This window comes from Sus scrofa, chromosome 10, assembly GCF_000003025.6.
Source record: "Sus scrofa isolate TJ Tabasco breed Duroc chromosome 10, Sscrofa11.1, whole genome shotgun sequence".
NCBI classification, from domain to species: domain Eukaryota; kingdom Metazoa; phylum Chordata; class Mammalia; order Artiodactyla; family Suidae; genus Sus; species Sus scrofa.
Genome location: NC_010452.4, coordinates 56,179,243 through 56,195,426, shown reverse-complemented (window position 1 = coordinate 56,195,426; position 16,184 = coordinate 56,179,243). Strand labels below are relative to the sequence as shown.

The window sequence follows — 16,184 nt, the reverse complement described above, 5'->3', positions numbered from 1 at the left end:
GAGTACATGCAAGATTGAGATGCTGTCACTCAAAATCATAAGCACGCAACTGCATCCATCATTTCTACCTTTGGCCTTTGAGATGTTCAGCCTTGTCAAATATTTTTTTAAATTGGGAAATTTTCATCAATGTTATGTAATGGGGAAGAATGAAATATTTGGAACTAAGGGGCCGAAGTTAAAACTGTGTTCCGATCATTTTCTAGCTGTATAACTTGAGACACATGCTTCAACTTACATAGATCCATTTTCCTCTTTCTGTAAGATGTGAAAAAAAAGTATACCTGTCTACAGGTTAGCTGTGAGAGCTAAATCAGATAATAACTGTGAAAATGGTTAAAGAGAACACTTTGTAAACTAGAAATTATTGCCCGTGTGCTTGTCACCATCATCAATTTTCTTCACTTTAAAAGCCCTAGTACCAATATATGCATGGCCCTAAATTAGGTACCTGAAGAGATCGAGAAGGAGTTCCATTCAAAACCATTGTATTTTAATTAACATATTTTATAATTCACTCTCTCTGATACTCAAGGACACTGGTTTTACATTAACTAATATAGCTCAAACATTCAAAGCATTTCGCTCCCACAGATACTGTCTAGAAATCTTGACATGGTCACCTAAGGATAATTAAATGAATGAGCAGTAACACCAGCAGTAAGAGGCTTCCTGGCAAGGCCGGGTGGTGGGCTTTTGATGTATAAATTTGCCCTGGGCTTTCTCTGTCCCATCCATTGATACCTAGAGCAAGAACTCCTATTTTCTGCAGAAACCACTTGAAATTATCTCAGAAAGATGAGACTAGTATATTTAATTTCAAGTGGAGGAGGAAATAAATTTTGTATCTTCAGTGATCATGCAGATTAAGGCTATGCAAGCCAAGGCTTTTTTAAGGAAAATGCTTCATAAAAGTTCTTTCAGAAATTCCTATGGAAGAATAAAAAAATTTTATCTCAAAGGAGAGATGAGGGAACGAATCTTCAGAACAGTGACTATTCTCTCTGCTTTCTTTGGTTATTTGGACTCTTTAGTAAGGTACTTTGAAAATTTCTAAATGATTAAAATTATTATAAGGAAAATTTTTTAAAAAATCTTCCTTGATCTCATTTGATGGCAAAAGAGAAAGAAAGCAAGTCAAACACATACTGTAAAATTATAGACTGTGGTTTAGTATCTCCTATGGCCTGATAGGCATATTTTATTAAATTCTGAGTGGTGTTGGGCTGCTCAAACCAGAACTGTGTGTTAAATTGTGTTGCTTTGTATGCCCACCATCATGATTCACTAATAGTTAAGGAGTTCCTATTTATCACTGACAATGGGCCACGCCCTGTGCTAACATCTTTATATACATTAGGTCCTTAAATCTTCCAATGGCCTTTGAAGTAGACACCATTCATATTCATACTTTCATGCCCAAGGTCACCTCCCCAAGAAGAGGAAGATCCCAGGTCACAGCCTAGCAATGTTAACGACTTATCAATTCATATGGTCCTGCTGCCTGCAGAAAGTGCTCAGTAGCTATTCGTTGATTATGGTTTTGCTGCACTACAATGAAAGAATGCTTGCTTATAAAAAGTTGTCTGCCACATGACTGTATTTTTGCAGACTTGAGTTAAAAACAAAGTTGAAGCTCTACTGCACATATAATATTTGATTAAACAGTTTCAGATAGCCAAACTAAGTCTTGGAGAGGAAAATTGCACCTAGACCCAGCTCTAATAGGTAATCTATATTCTGACATCATTTTACTTTTGAACAGCTAAATTACCTGGGCGACTGGGATCTGAGACAAGGTCCTAAGGAGAATCTCTCCCACATTTAATAGCCAATGATGAAAAGGTGAAATAGCCTTAACCTTGAATTCTCTCACAGTTTAGATTGTGCCCTGAACATTACATTTATGCCGTAATTTGGTTTCTTTTTGGTGTAAGGAAAGAAACACTTATGGGCAATGCCTATAGAGCTGCTGTGGTCAAATATTTATTAAAAAGGGCGTATTGATTTGCAGATTATGACTGACCACATATGACCCCTTCTTTCCAGTGACATTCTTATTTAAGGTATTGATTAAGGGCTTTTCATGCAGAAAGCATTTTTCTTGTCAGTTCAGTTATGCTGGCTTTTGTAATAAGCTAATTTGATTTCCTTTTTTAACCTTTGTTTGATTAGGGGAGCAGACATTTGCATTAAAATTCAAGAGAGATGAAGTCTGTCATCGATCTTGACTTCCTCATGGACCTCTTGTACTCCGCGAAAGATGATTTAGAGAATGTCAAGAGTCTTGGAACAACCATAATGAGAGAGGAAAAAAAAAAATCACTTCAGACTTCCAAACCAGTAAGGGCTTATTTGACAGAAAGGGCAATTGCGTTTGGTGGATATGTTTTAGAGAAATCAAATGCAGGAAGTTTAATTTTGTTCTTAGGCCAAGTCATTAAGAGAGCCACGAGATGAACCGCCATTAATAAAGTATTCCCCAGTTAAACCAAAACATTTCCAAACAACCTAAGAGGTGAAACAAAACATGTACACGGCCACAAAGGAAGACCAAGAGTAAATTCTAATAGCTCTCCTTAAACATGTTCTTGGTAAAACACTCCCCTCCAGACAAGTTTGTGATTTAATCCCCCATTGCTGTCTCTGAGCATCAGGGGATAAACCCATATCAGCTCAAGTCCTCCACGAGTGTACCCCAGAATGAATCCATCCTTGTTTACTATTTGCAAATTCTGATAGTTGCCCTCGACTCTGGATCCTTTACTGAGACAAGAAATCAATGTATTTTGTGGCCTCAGTGGCTTAGATCCACTGCGTATTCCTGAAATCCCCTCCCAAGATTTTCCCAAAATGAAATGAAATGAATCTTTCCTGGATATGGAGATTCCTTCCATTTTCTGAGGAGTTCCACTGGACTGGGGATTTTTAGTTCATCAGGAAGTTGCCTACTACCATGCAACTAAGGATGTATTAAATGCTGAGTGGGGTACGTGGCAAGTACGTCAGATGCCGCCCCCCAACCCACCCCAGTCTTTTTCCTGTAGCTGCTCAGAACCTTCTCCAGCTGATACAGTGCAGGAGTTAGAACAACCAAAAGACAACAAAAGGAACAGCTTGCAAGGAATTTGGTTCCAAAATTTCGGATTCCAATATAACTGGAACTCTCCCAACTCTATTGGATAAATTCTTATGGTTCTAGGTCACTTGGAAGAATTTTTAGGGTCAGCAGGTCTTTGCTAATTTCTTTCTTTCTCTGGAAAAGTCACTGAGTGCATTTGCTGAAAGTAATAACTTTCTGTTATCCATTACTTGGCCAGAGGTAGTTCATCTCCAGTCCCAAGAATCTAGATTTCACAATTTACAGTTGGACTATCTTCTATATTATTTAAAAACTAGTGGAAATTAATGTAATTCTCCTTTAAAATAACGTAAGCTGGAGTTCCTGTCGTGGCTCAGCAGAAGCAAATTCAATTAGGAACCATGAGGTTGTAGGTTCAATTCCTGGCTTTGCTCAGTGGGTTAAGGATCCGGCATTGCTGCGAGCTATGGTGTAGGTCACAGATGCAGCTTGGATCTGACATTGCTGTGGCTTTGGCATAGGCTGGCAGCTGTAGATCTGATTCGACCCCTAGCCTGGGAACCTCCATATGCTGCAGGTGCGACCCTAAAAAAGCAAAAAACAAACAAACAAAAACACACATAAGCTAAGATACTAGGAAACCAAATTTTTTTTTTTTTTCATCTTACCAGGGCCACACGTGTGCAGAATATGGAAGTTCCCAGACGAGGGGTCGAATCAGCCTATGCCACAGACCCGGCAATACCAGATCTGAGCTGCGTCTGCATCCTACACCTCGGCTCACAGCAGCACCTGATCCTTAACCCACTGAGAGAGGCCAGGGATTGAACCCACGTCCTCATGGATACTTGTTGGGTTCATTACCACTGAGCCACTATGGGAACTCCTAGGAAACCAACTTCTTAAAAATCCAATTCAATTATGGAAGCAGAAGACATTTGGCTTTAGAAGTAAATCTAGTGTTTCTTTTCTTTGGTAATATTAGACAACTATAAACATTTTAAGGACTGCAGATGAAATGCACATTCCTATGTGAAGTATTTCTAAATTGATAAAATAATACAACTACAGGTATTTTCAAATTCCATGAAGTTAGGTTCTTTTGCAGTAAAGACAACACTATTTTATTTCCTGTCCAACAAATAATTGAGATGAAAAATGTTCCACTTATGGTACCAAGTTTCCATACTGTCCGTGGCATGCAAGTTGAATATCCATAAAACATGGCAGAAGAATTTAGGAGAAGTATTTTCATATGTCCCATATGGACAAGTCATTACCTGTTCTTTCATGTTATGAACCCCCAAGTATCTTTATTATATTTTATATTGTGTTAAAATCAATATCATGCAATATAAAATTCATCCAGAGGATAATATATTTATGTATTCCTAAGGCGTTTTGAGCTGAGACATTTATTTGGACTTTAATTTTAAAAATAATGCTGCTAAACTTCTACCTGCATTGCTTCTCCCATCTTATTGCAGCCTCTGGTCCTGGCACCTGGGAAATCCATCAGACTCATCCCGGTGGAGGTTTAGGGGGCAGACATTATTATTATTATTATTATTATTTATTTATTTTACTCTTCAGTTGCCTTTCAGATCCACTGAACAGAATTCCTTATCTCCTAACAAATATTTTACTGGAGTATTCTATGTGTAATTCATCAGAATAGCTGCCAAAATGTTCAAATGTGTTTTTAAAAGGTAGGAGCTTGGTGGCAGACAAGTTGGAGGTTTAAAAAAGCCTGATTCTGCATGCCTTTCATTTTCCCTGTGGCCTCTGAAGTCGAGTTTATTGGTAACCGCCACGTTACTATTCCTGTCTCAACTGACTCCTCATTACTCAAAGCCAATAATAATTGCTAAAGATGACTAATATCACATGGAAGGTTGCAAAGTTCACTGCTAACCTTCATTCCAGCTCAAAATGTTTTCAAGGTTAATAGATTGATTTGGAGCTGAGATATGATGCACTTATAAAATGGGAGAAAATGAAAAATTTGGCATCGCCAATATGCGGATAGTTTTAAATGATTCATTTGTTACATTTGGACTGTAGCCATGAGGTTCATTTGATATATATCACATAGTTATATTCTAACCTAGACATTGGAAAATAAATTAATGGTACATTTTAACATGAGACAATTTTATGAAAACACACACACACACACACACACACACAGGCATGCACTAGCACTAATCCAGGATGAGAATTAGGGCATTGCAACTTATTGATTATTCCAACTGACAGATATCACCCATCTAAGACAGAGCCTAACCACTTCCAAAGATTGAGGCTACACTAAAACACCGCTCAGTTAAAGCCATAATTCCAAGAGACTAGTGGCTGATTGTGTCTCTTGTTCTCCTTGCTTGGAGGAAGGACAAGTGACATTTCCGACTTCATCTCAGTGCTGCCTGCACTTTGTGGAGCCCAGGCTCCAGCCTATAGATGTCTCTAGTTTTGCCCACACGCTAGAGTGGACTGAACAAGGACTCTAGCATCTCAGAGAGCCTTTCTAATCCTGCCCAGTGCCCACTCTGGGCCCTTTCCCACAATCTGTAAGTGAGCTTGGATTTCCGTTCCAGTTTGGGGAGTTTGGGGAGCTCTGGCCTCTGGGGCTGGCCCAGCAAACAGGAAGCAGCATTTCCTGTGGAGGGCCTTCCACGACGACACAGTGGGCTTCCTGGACCTCATTAAGCACAAGCCACCAAGACCTGAAGCTTCTTCCATTCAAAGGGTGTTCGATTCCCCATTCCTCTTTATTCCACAAGGCCTGGGTCACCAGCTGCCCCCTTGAGCAGACTGCCTTTATTTCATGCTCCTCCCATCTTACCTCCTGGTTAATTTGCTCAACCACAGCGAATATCGTGGCCTCTTCCCCAGAAACAGCGCCAGTCAGTGCCCCTTACCTACAGAACTTGCACACAAACCCCCTGGCTTAGCTCTAGAGGTCTCCTGCCTGCTGTACCACCTTCCTGTCCCACTGTTCTTAGGGAGCAGCTGGATCAGCCCTTGACTCAGCTCTCTTCTCACTCACTCTGGAATGTGGGCCATGAGCCCATCACTCAATCTAGCTGAGCCTCCATTTCTCACCTCTGCCGAGAATAAAAGTCTCCTTACACACTGTGGTAAGGATTTAACCACCCAACGCAGGAAATTCCTAGCCTGCTCCATGCATGTGGCATAGGCTCTGTGCACTTGTAAGAAGACTTTGTTCCCCTGGCCCGCAGCTCTCAGCACTTCTAGAAGTTTCTCTACCTAATCAATCCCCACTCTCTTTAAGGCCATATCAGGTTCCGCTGTGATTAAGGCACATGTACTTTCAAATATACTCTCACAATGCAGCCTTGTCTTTCCAAGTAGATTATGAACTCCAGGAGGGCAAACTAAAATTTCATCTTGTGTCACTAATCTTTTGGCTGCTTCTTGGCCTCGTCTGCTCTCTGCATTCATGCCCCCTGGCCCCAGATATTTCTGGGGGCCTCAGGAGGTGTCCATGGGATTCATTAATGTTTCTCTCTTGTGGTATCCAGCCTCTGCTGACACCCTAATGCCTGTTGGAGAGAAATGCATTCTCCTCTGTAGGTTCCCATGCTGCCTCCATGAAGCATTTCCACGGACACTGCTACTTCTGCTCTGGACACTGTCACACACAGACACACACAGACACACACACACACACCATCCCCATCACGTCTGCCCTCCCCAAAGAATGTCCGCTGACTGTCATCTCGTTGCATTGGGGCCCCTGAGTCCTGTTCCTTGTGCCTCCAATGTCTCAGGAGAGTTTTTTAGGAACACAGCCCTTATTTAGGGAAACATTTTTCATAGTATGTGAGTTTATTGGAAAGCGGCCAAGAAAAAAAGCGAAGCAACAGATGCAGAATCTCCTGTTCCAACTGGTAAGTAAGGCTTTGTTACTGGGCTAAGTCCGTGGATCCGGTTGCCTTTTTGCTGAGGCTGGGTTTGCTTCCAGGAGCCCTCAGTACTGCAGGCAAGGAGACTTCTAATGAGCCCCGTACCAGGTCCCCAGCCAGGCCTCACTACCAGCCCCGGCATCAGGTTAGGACGAGTTTCCCAGTCTTTAGCAGCACCCTGCTGGACACACACAGGAAAATCAGCTAAAGGTCAGTGGATCACCTCTCCAAGTCCGGGAGCATCAAGGAAATAATTCGCAGCATTTGAATTGCAAGTTGAATCTGCACCACGGAATTTTATTTTTTTTAATTCCTGTTTTGAATGTTTTAAATAGTTGTCTCTTTTTTACAAAAGTAAGACAAAGGAAAATATTGTCTGTTATTTGGAACAGGCATAGAGGGAAATTTATGGCACATCTAGGTTCAGATAACCAGGTTGAGGAAGACTAAACTTGGCCGAAGCATATGTTCAAAGAAAAAGTGATTTTTGTTTTTATTTTTTAAATTTTTATTATTATTATTATTTTTTTTTTTTAGGGCAATACCTACAACATATGGAAGTTCCCAGGCTAGGGGTCTAATTGGAGCTACAGCTGCCAGCCTATGCCACAGCCACAGCAACGCCAGATCTGAGCCTCATCTGCGACCAACACCACAGCTCATGGCAATGCTAGATCCTTAACCCACTCAGCAAGGCTAGGGATCAAACCCACAACCTCATGGTTCCTAGTTGGATTCGTTTCTGCTGCACCATGATGGGAACTTGAGTTTTGTTTTTAGATAGCAAACACCAAAATACTTCCAAACTCAAGAATGAGGAGTCATCATTAAAGAGTCTTGCTTAGGATACTTCAGAAGCTACACAAAGTCTGCTGATTTGAGAATTCAAACTGCTCCCTCATTGTTTTGGTGGCATCATTAGCTGCCTCTGGTCCAGGAAAGCTTCATCTCCAGTCTGGGATGCTCTCATTCCTTTGTTAACTCCCCCTGACTTCCCTAGGAAGACTAAGGCTGTCCTTACAGGCATCATTGGAACCTCTGTGCTAGTGGCCAATTCTGCAAGAGTTACCCCCGCCACCCTGTTCTAAAAGGGAAGTGAGAGAAGAGGAGGGGTAGTTTGAAGAAAATGAAAAGCAAAGGACAGAAAGCAAAGTACTAGGCTTCTCTATGGCTAATACGCTGGGTTTTAGTCTCTGAAACACACTGGCTTTACCTGGGTTCTTTAAGGCTTTCGAATCTGAATATAACATGCTACACAAACATGTACCCGAGACAGATGCATATACACACCTTCACACACTCTTTCAGAACTGAAACCACTAAGACGAACCAAAAAGGGATTCCCATTTCCCTGTTGTTGCCCTTTTCTGGTGCCATAAGTTGGGGGCAGGAACACTATGGCATTGAACTTCCAGACAAAATGATATACAGACTAGACAATGCCATGCACAGAAGATAGAATCAGAAGTGACCTTGGAAATCATCTAATTCAGTGTCCTCAATTTGCAGAAGAGGAAACTAAGGTCTCAAGAAATGAAGTAGTTTGTTCAAAGTTAAAGTTGGAATTAGACCCAGATCTCTCCAAAATCTACCGTTTGCAAATATACAATGGAATATTGCTCAGCCGTGAAAAAAATGAAATGTCATTTGCAACAACATGGGAAGATCTAGAGATTATCATACTGAGTGAAGTGATCAGACAAAGATAAACCTCAGGTGGTATCACTTAGATGTGAAATTTAAAAATACAAATGATACAAAAGATACTGGCAGACTGAAACAGACTCACAGACTTTGAAGACAAACTTATGGTTACCCAAGGGGATAGGTAAGGGGGAAGGATGGACTGGGGGTTTGGGGTTGGAATATACACAATGCGTTTTATGGGATGGTTGGCCAAAGGGGACCTGCTGTACAGCACAGGGAGCTCTACCCAATATTCTGTGATAATCTCTTTGGGCAAAGAACCTGAAAAAAGTGTAACTGAATCACTTTGTTGTACAGCAGAAATTATCACAACAATTGTAAATCAACTATGCTTCAATAAAACTTTTGAAAATGAAAAAAATCTACCCTTTTTTCCTCTCTGAAGAGCTATAATCATTTGCTCAATTTGGGGGCTGAAGTTGAAGCTGCCTTCTTGCCCTGACGATGTGTTGCTGCACTTGGGTACTTGCAAAGAGCTAGTCTGCTCAGGTATAAACATGCTTTGTGGGTTTCACACCTCCTATGTTTAATATGTTATACAGTAACTGAAGGACTTGTCAGAAATTTAATTGATACTTTTTATTTCTAGGTCTCAGTACTTTCATTTCGTTTCAGTACTTTTTCTACACATCCCTCTGCCTTGGCTCTGCTTTGGTCCGGGGATCATTTCTGAAGCTTGACGTTTTAGTAACGTTAAACTATTGACAGAAAACACATGAAACGCAGTTATAGGAGAAACCCCATCAGCCATGCCTGCAAGTCTTGTTAAATGACATGCTTGTTGCTTTTTGCTGTTTAATTCCATAAGATCATCCTTCTATCACTCACCTTGGGCAGAAACTGATGAAGACAATAGACAATCTTGGCAGACACTGAAGAGAAACCGTTGCCAGGGGGTGGGAAAAGAATGGATGAAGCTGACAAATTATAGGGTTGCCTATTCAGTCATGAGAATGGAAGCATGTGTGGATCAATGTATGAAAAGGATATTTAAGAGGAGGGGAGAAGGCACTTTTACACATGTTTCCTTGGCTATTGAATGTGCTGGTGCCAATCACTCACAGTCCAGATCCACTCTCTGAGCAGAAAATGACCTCATCTCTTATTCTTTAAGGATTGGAGCAGCCAAACAGGGTCTATTTTTAACAGGACTGGGAGCAAGAAGCATGGCATTGATGGCTAGGAAAGTTTGTCTTAGAAGGTCTGGCCTGAGGCAGGGAGGAATCAGAGCCAGGAGAGAGAGCAGGAAAGAGATTGTAAGCTTGCATGAGCACCAGCACATGAAATGAGGAAGGCAGACACTCAAAAATCAGAATCAAAGGTGAACTCATTTTACCCTGACAGTCACTAAGCCTAGAGCCGTAAATACCTCTTCATCTTGCAATCCATTCAGGTCACGGAAAAGTTTCTTTGGAAGTGTAGCTGCCTGTGTTGACTCTGGTAGGGTGGAAATTCAAGCTCATCAGTGGGGAAAGAAGGATTCAGAGTAAACTCAGCAGGACTCAGCTCCGAGCTTCACACCTCCCTTTACGAGAACCCTGCCGTGAAATGATAATATAAGCAGACTTCTTTTCTGCATTTCTCTAAAGCTTTAGGCTTCCTCCATGCAAATGTGTGGTGATTGTGTTTCCTCCGAAGGTCGAAGGTCGTAGGTCGTACTGAGCTTGGTTTTATCCTAGTCCATGTGCCTGAACCAGCTTTGGGGCTGCAAAGAACACAACAGCAGGATCATCTTGGCCTCCGAAATGTGTTTCTTGTGCTTTCTTTCAGCTTTTTTATTTCTCCAGGGATGAATGATGCATCAAGTACACATTTCCAAATAGCTTGCAATTTTTCTTACACTCTGCCTCTTTACTAGATTCCAAATTTCTGACAGATTCTTGACTTCCCTTTGGTAAGAGCCTCTTCAGTTAGTCACTGATACCCTTTAGGACTCCCAGGGTCTAACGCAGGCAGTATTTTCCCCACATTTGACAGCACAGAGGAGAGACACATAGCCGGGTGGTAAAATGTGGAGGAAATACCTGCGTGAGATGCAACATGCTAAGTTATAATACAATGCTGTATCCGATGGTCTGGGAACCTGAGGAGTGTGGCAGTTAATTTGGGGAAGGGTGTTCAGGGAAGGGCTCGTAGAGAAGAGATGGCTGGGCTGGCTCTTGCATGAAGGGAAAGAGTTGGGTGTTTCAGACAGGAAACATTTGCAAAGGCCCAAAGGTGTGAAGATACGTGACATATTCAAAGACTAGCCAGGGGTCCCCTCTGGCCCTGAGGGTTGAGTACATAAGGGAGGGATGGTGGGGAATGGGCAGAGAGCCCTGAGACCTGAAACTGGAAAGGCAGGTTGGAGCTGAGCTGTGAAGGGCTCTCTACCAGAGGCCAAGGCCTGTGCCCTCATTTTGGTGAAGAGCAGAGAACCCCTTGCCGTCACAGCTGCCTCCTTCTTCATGGAGGCAGATGTTGCTGGATGTTTAACCTACATGGGGTTTTGCCTCTATAGGTCTGGCAATGTGTCCTTAAACACTTTCACTTCCCTGTAAGGCATGCAGGAAGACCAGATCATGGGTTCCCTTGCACTTATAAGAGCCACGTGACAGTCCTGGCTGATGAAGTGTGAGCCAGTGCAATAGATATTATTTCCAGAAACCATCAGTGGAGAACTCAGACTCCAGAAGATGGCAGTGTCGCTAGGCAGAAGGACCTGTGGGTCCCAGGATCACTGCGTGGGAGGCTGCTCCCCAAATACCCAATCAGACTATGACTTGAGTGAGACATACACTTTCTAGGCAGTTAAGCTACAAGGTATCAAAGATCTTCAATAACAGTAGCTCACCTCTCCGGATTCAATGCGTGAGGACATTCTCACCGGAAAATAGCTGTTTATGCAGATGGACTATCCCAGTGTGTGGACTGGTTCCAGTGGCACCAGCTCAGTTTTCTCCAGAAGGACTCCTCGAGCATGCGCCATTGCACCAGACTCTCTAAGTCATTGACAATAAGCCTGTGGGGTTTCCTCATCCGTTCAGCTCTGATCCATGACCTGCTGAGGCTGGGCAGAACCAGCTCCATACAACCAAATTGCCCCTCCCCTTACTCCTCCCATCCTGTACTCCTCATTCAGGGTGCTGGTTGTGTTTTATGACTCTTTCCTCGCGGCTACTCTTGACTGTATTTTAATTTGATTTTTAAATCTGTATGTAGAGATATTTATTTAGGGAGGGTTCAGGAGCTGCGCTCTGTACTATGTCTACGCTCCGTGCCTCTCTGGAGACAAGTGTAAATGCAATGTACAGAACAGTCTTCTACCAGAGGAGTCTGAGCCAGTTCTAAAGAAATGGGAGTTGTAAAAAGATGACGATTCAGAGATAAGGAGGGGACTGTATTTGTAATTCTAACACTTCCCTGAGATGGGCTTGTAGCATGTGGCTTGAATCACCGTTTACCTGACCATGTTGTCTAACAAGACCCTTTAAATCCAGACACTAGAGTTGATAATGACAAATCTTTTAGGATTTGTCCTAAAAGATTTCCTTATCTGGCTATAAGATTCACAAACTTGAACTCCTTTTAGGATCTGATACCTTAAGTTTTGTGTTCTCGGTTTCTGGGTAAATGTGTAGCAAAGCCATTCAGAAGGAGACTAAGAGTTTATTGAACACGTTGTGATTGGATGACCTTCATGTTTTCAATACACCTGCATCGTGCTTCATGATCTCACACGTTCCAGCCGGCAGATGTTTAATGAATTCTTTCTTGAGGATATCCATAACATCATTTTCCAAAGCTTGATTATTGCCATATTTGAGCCTTCTAGTAAAATTGCTTTTGTTAAAGCCTTCTGAGAATTTAGTCAAGATGGTATGGGTAGTTCCATAAAAATGAAAGCTCCCAGAGGAGGAATCTGGAAAATGATTCAGCACCACCGAGTCCGACAGACCCCCTGGGATCACACCTTAGCCCCACATTCAGGAGCTCTCAGACCTTGGACGAGGACACAACCTCCCTGTGCCTCAATGTCCTTCTCTATGGAGAGACTTAGAGCTACCTCATGAGGCATGATGACTGTATCATTTGTTCACAATTACCCAGTTTTCCCTGCAGACATCCCCGTCCCACTGACTGGAGCTTGGCCACGTGAAATGCCGAGATGGGGCCTGAGCAGATGAGCCATCCGCCTCACCTGAGCAGAGTTTTTTAGAGGCATTGTGTGCTCCCATCAACCCCTGTATTCTCACCCCCACTCAGAAACCATCAAGTCTCATGCAGTGACTACTTCTTCAGCCTGGTCCTGGAATGAGCAGAAGCATGGGTCCGAGCCAGGCTGCATCCAGCAGAACTGCAAATATCCAGAAATTCCAGTACTTTTAGGGTTGAAAATTAAAACTCTCCATTCTCACAGGCAAATGAGTCTTGAATTAAGGAAAGGATTGGGGGTGTTTCCATCATGGCACAGTGGAAACAAATCCGACTAGGAACCACGAGGTTGAGGGTTTGATCCCTGGCCTTACTCAGTAGGTTAAGGATCTGGTATTGCCGTGAGCTGTGGTGTAGGTTGCAGACGTGGCTCGGATCTGGCATTGCTGTGGCTCTGGTGTAGGCCGGCAGCTGTAGCTCCAATGAGACCCCTAGCCTGGGAACCTCCATATGCCCAGGTGCAGCCCTAAAAAGACAAAAAAAATAAAGATAAAATAGAAAAAAAGTAAAGGATTGGGTATAGATCTGATAGGGATGGGGTAGACACAGGTGGTTGTAGAAGTCCCAGTAGGGGATCATAGATAAAGAGGGGAACCTGGGAGATGTTGGGAGACCACTGTGAATTTAGGAAAACCTTCAGAACAAGGCAGGCTTGCTTAACTAACGGAGGTGCGAGAATTGCCTCAGGTCATTGGGTGGGGGATGAGATGAGGCCTGCATTTAGATTCAGACCCAAGGCAAGAGTTTGAAGACCACCCCTCAGCTGATTTGAATATACACTTTCCCAGATACTAAGGAGGAGCTACTACTCCCGGAAATGAAGAGGCGGAGCTTTCCAACCCCAAGACCTTTGGATGATAAAACCCACCAGAGCCTTGGGGCAGTGTCCTTGCCTGTCCGTTTACATCTCTTACAAGCATCCTATCCTATTAAATCTTTTTCTTGGAGTTCCGGTCATGGCTCAGTGGTTAATGAATCCAACTAGGAACCATGAGGTTGCGGGTTTGATCCCAGACCTCACTCAGTGGGTTAAGGATCTGGCGTTGCTGTGAGCTGTGGTGTAGGTTGCAGATGCAGCTTGGATCCAGCGTTGCTGTGGCTCTGGTGTAGGCTGGTGGCTACAGTTCCGATTCGACCCCTAGCCTGGGAACCTCCATATGCAGCACGGGAGTGGCCCTAGAAAAGGCAAAAAGACAAAAACAAAACAAACAAAAAAAAAACTTGTCAATCCTTTGTCTTTCGCTGAATTCCTTCTGCGCGGAGGCATAAAGAACCTGACCCTTGGTGAGTCCACAGGGTGAGTAACTCAAATTTAAAACCATGGGTTTAAGTCCCAACCTGGCTTTTGGTTGGGTTCGAGTCCTGGCATGTGGGTTCAGGCCCCAATTTGGGTTTTAGCTGCATTCAAGTCCCAGCACATGGGTTCAAGTCCCAATCTGTGTTCTGGCTAGGAACAGGCTGTCAGGGCTTTCAGTTTCATATCCAACCCACCCATTGCTGAGTCCACTGATTAAATTACTATGGCCCTAGAAAATTTTCTCACTTGACAAAATGACTTTGGGAAAAGAAAGGTGCAATCATCCAAGAAGCATGATTAGATCAAAGCACCTATAAAGGCATTTCTTGAAAAGTTGTGGGTACGGCTGTTGACTTACATGGACTTTCCTGGGACCAAATTGATTAAAAATGAAAGCAATTATGTAAAGAGATAGTACCCAAAGCACCAACTCTAAGTATTCAAACCGTAAAATAACCTCTGGGTCCCCGTCTTCTGCAGATGGGAAGCAGTCTGAGACAGCTCTCAGCCACAGATGACGTGTTTTCCAACACCCACTTCAGGAGCCACAGAGGAGGATAACGGGGAAGGAAGAGCCGTCCAGAAGATGGAATCAAGTGGAGAACCCGGACTGAGAAGGGACTCCCGGAAAACGTAACTGGAACACACCAAGGAGCATTCCCTACTATCAGAGTCGGGGAGCTTACACCTTGCACGTTCTATGTAGCCAAAGCCATATAAATTAATGTACAACCATGAATCTACTCTTGGTAGGAAGAGGGATGGAGGAAGAGGAATATTGGGACTATCTGCTACTGCTACGGGTTTTCTTTTTGAGGTCCTGGAAATGTCCCAGAGTTAGCCTGGTAGTTGTACAAATCTGTAAAGTACGGAAAGCTACGTACTTGTCTACTTAAAAATGGTTTAAATGGTGAATTTTATGTTATGTGAATTTTCTCTCATTAAAAGAGGAAACTCTTCCTTTTCCTAGAAAAATGTATTAAGCTGAGTATGACTAAACACTATCTGGTTTTAATACACAAAGCAATTAAGGAATTTACAAAAGGCAAAACTAACCTTCCCAACTGGTAGATCATGTTACAGCAGTGCCAGTCTCTAAAGGGTTGGGAAGGAGAGATGGTTTGACTCAGAATAATTCCCAACCTAGAACATCTCTGAGTGTGCTGAGTGTCTAGTCTGCTTCTGTGTCCCATTGGGAGATTGGGTTTTCATTTTTGCCTTGGAGCCACTTAGAGGTTGACTTAGAAGGGATTTGAACCCAGAGATCATCCTCGGACTAGATAGAAATAGTCCAGACCCTGTGTGACAGGCCAATCAAACACAAGGAAGCTTGGAGTTCCTGTCATGGCGCAGTGGTTAATGAATCCGACTAGGAACCATGAGGTTGCGGGTTCAATCCCTGGCCTTGCTCGGTGGGTTAAGGATCCAGCATTGCCATGAGCTGTGGTGTAGGCCAGTGGCTACAGCTCCAATTAGACCCCTAGCCTGGGAATCTCCATATGCCGCGGGAGCGACCCTAGAAAAGGCAAAAAGACACACACACATACACACCAAAAAAAAAAAAAAAAAAAAAACCACACACACACAAGGAAGCTGAGTGTAATCAGATTGAAGTCACAGCTAGACAGAGGTAGGGAGTGCCAGCCCAGCCCACAAGTCTATCACTAAGTGCTTTTCAGTTTTTAACTTATCTAACTGAACATTCACTCCCACTAAGAATGACCTTTTGCCAACTCCATTTGAAGGGAGAAAACATCTCTTACTCTGCCTCTACTCTGGATTTTTTTCATCCTTCTCCTCATTATAATCTCTAGATCTAGGGCATTTACTCAAGACTCTTCACACAGTGTGGTCATCCACAATTTGCTATCTCAAGGCGTGAAAAAGAGAATCACAATTGCCCGGGGAGAAAAAAAGAGTTACAGGGGCAGCTTCCCTCTTGAGAGTTGAATTTGATTCTTTAAGGCCAGGAATT

At 43.0% G+C, this 16,184-nt stretch overlaps 1 long non-coding RNA gene across 3 annotated transcripts in view; it reads left to right on the top strand.

Moving 5' to 3' along the window:
* Nucleotides 1–15,625, top strand: part of LOC106505184 — a 69,288-nt gene extending 53,663 nt beyond the window's left edge. For 2 of the 3 annotated variants that reach the window (XR_002336400.1, XR_002336398.1), the window contains one exon: nt 14,690–15,625. This is a non-coding gene — a long non-coding RNA (uncharacterized LOC106505184). The remainder of the gene's footprint in view (nt 1–14,689) is intronic. The other variant, XR_001299339.2, reaches the window with a different exon arrangement.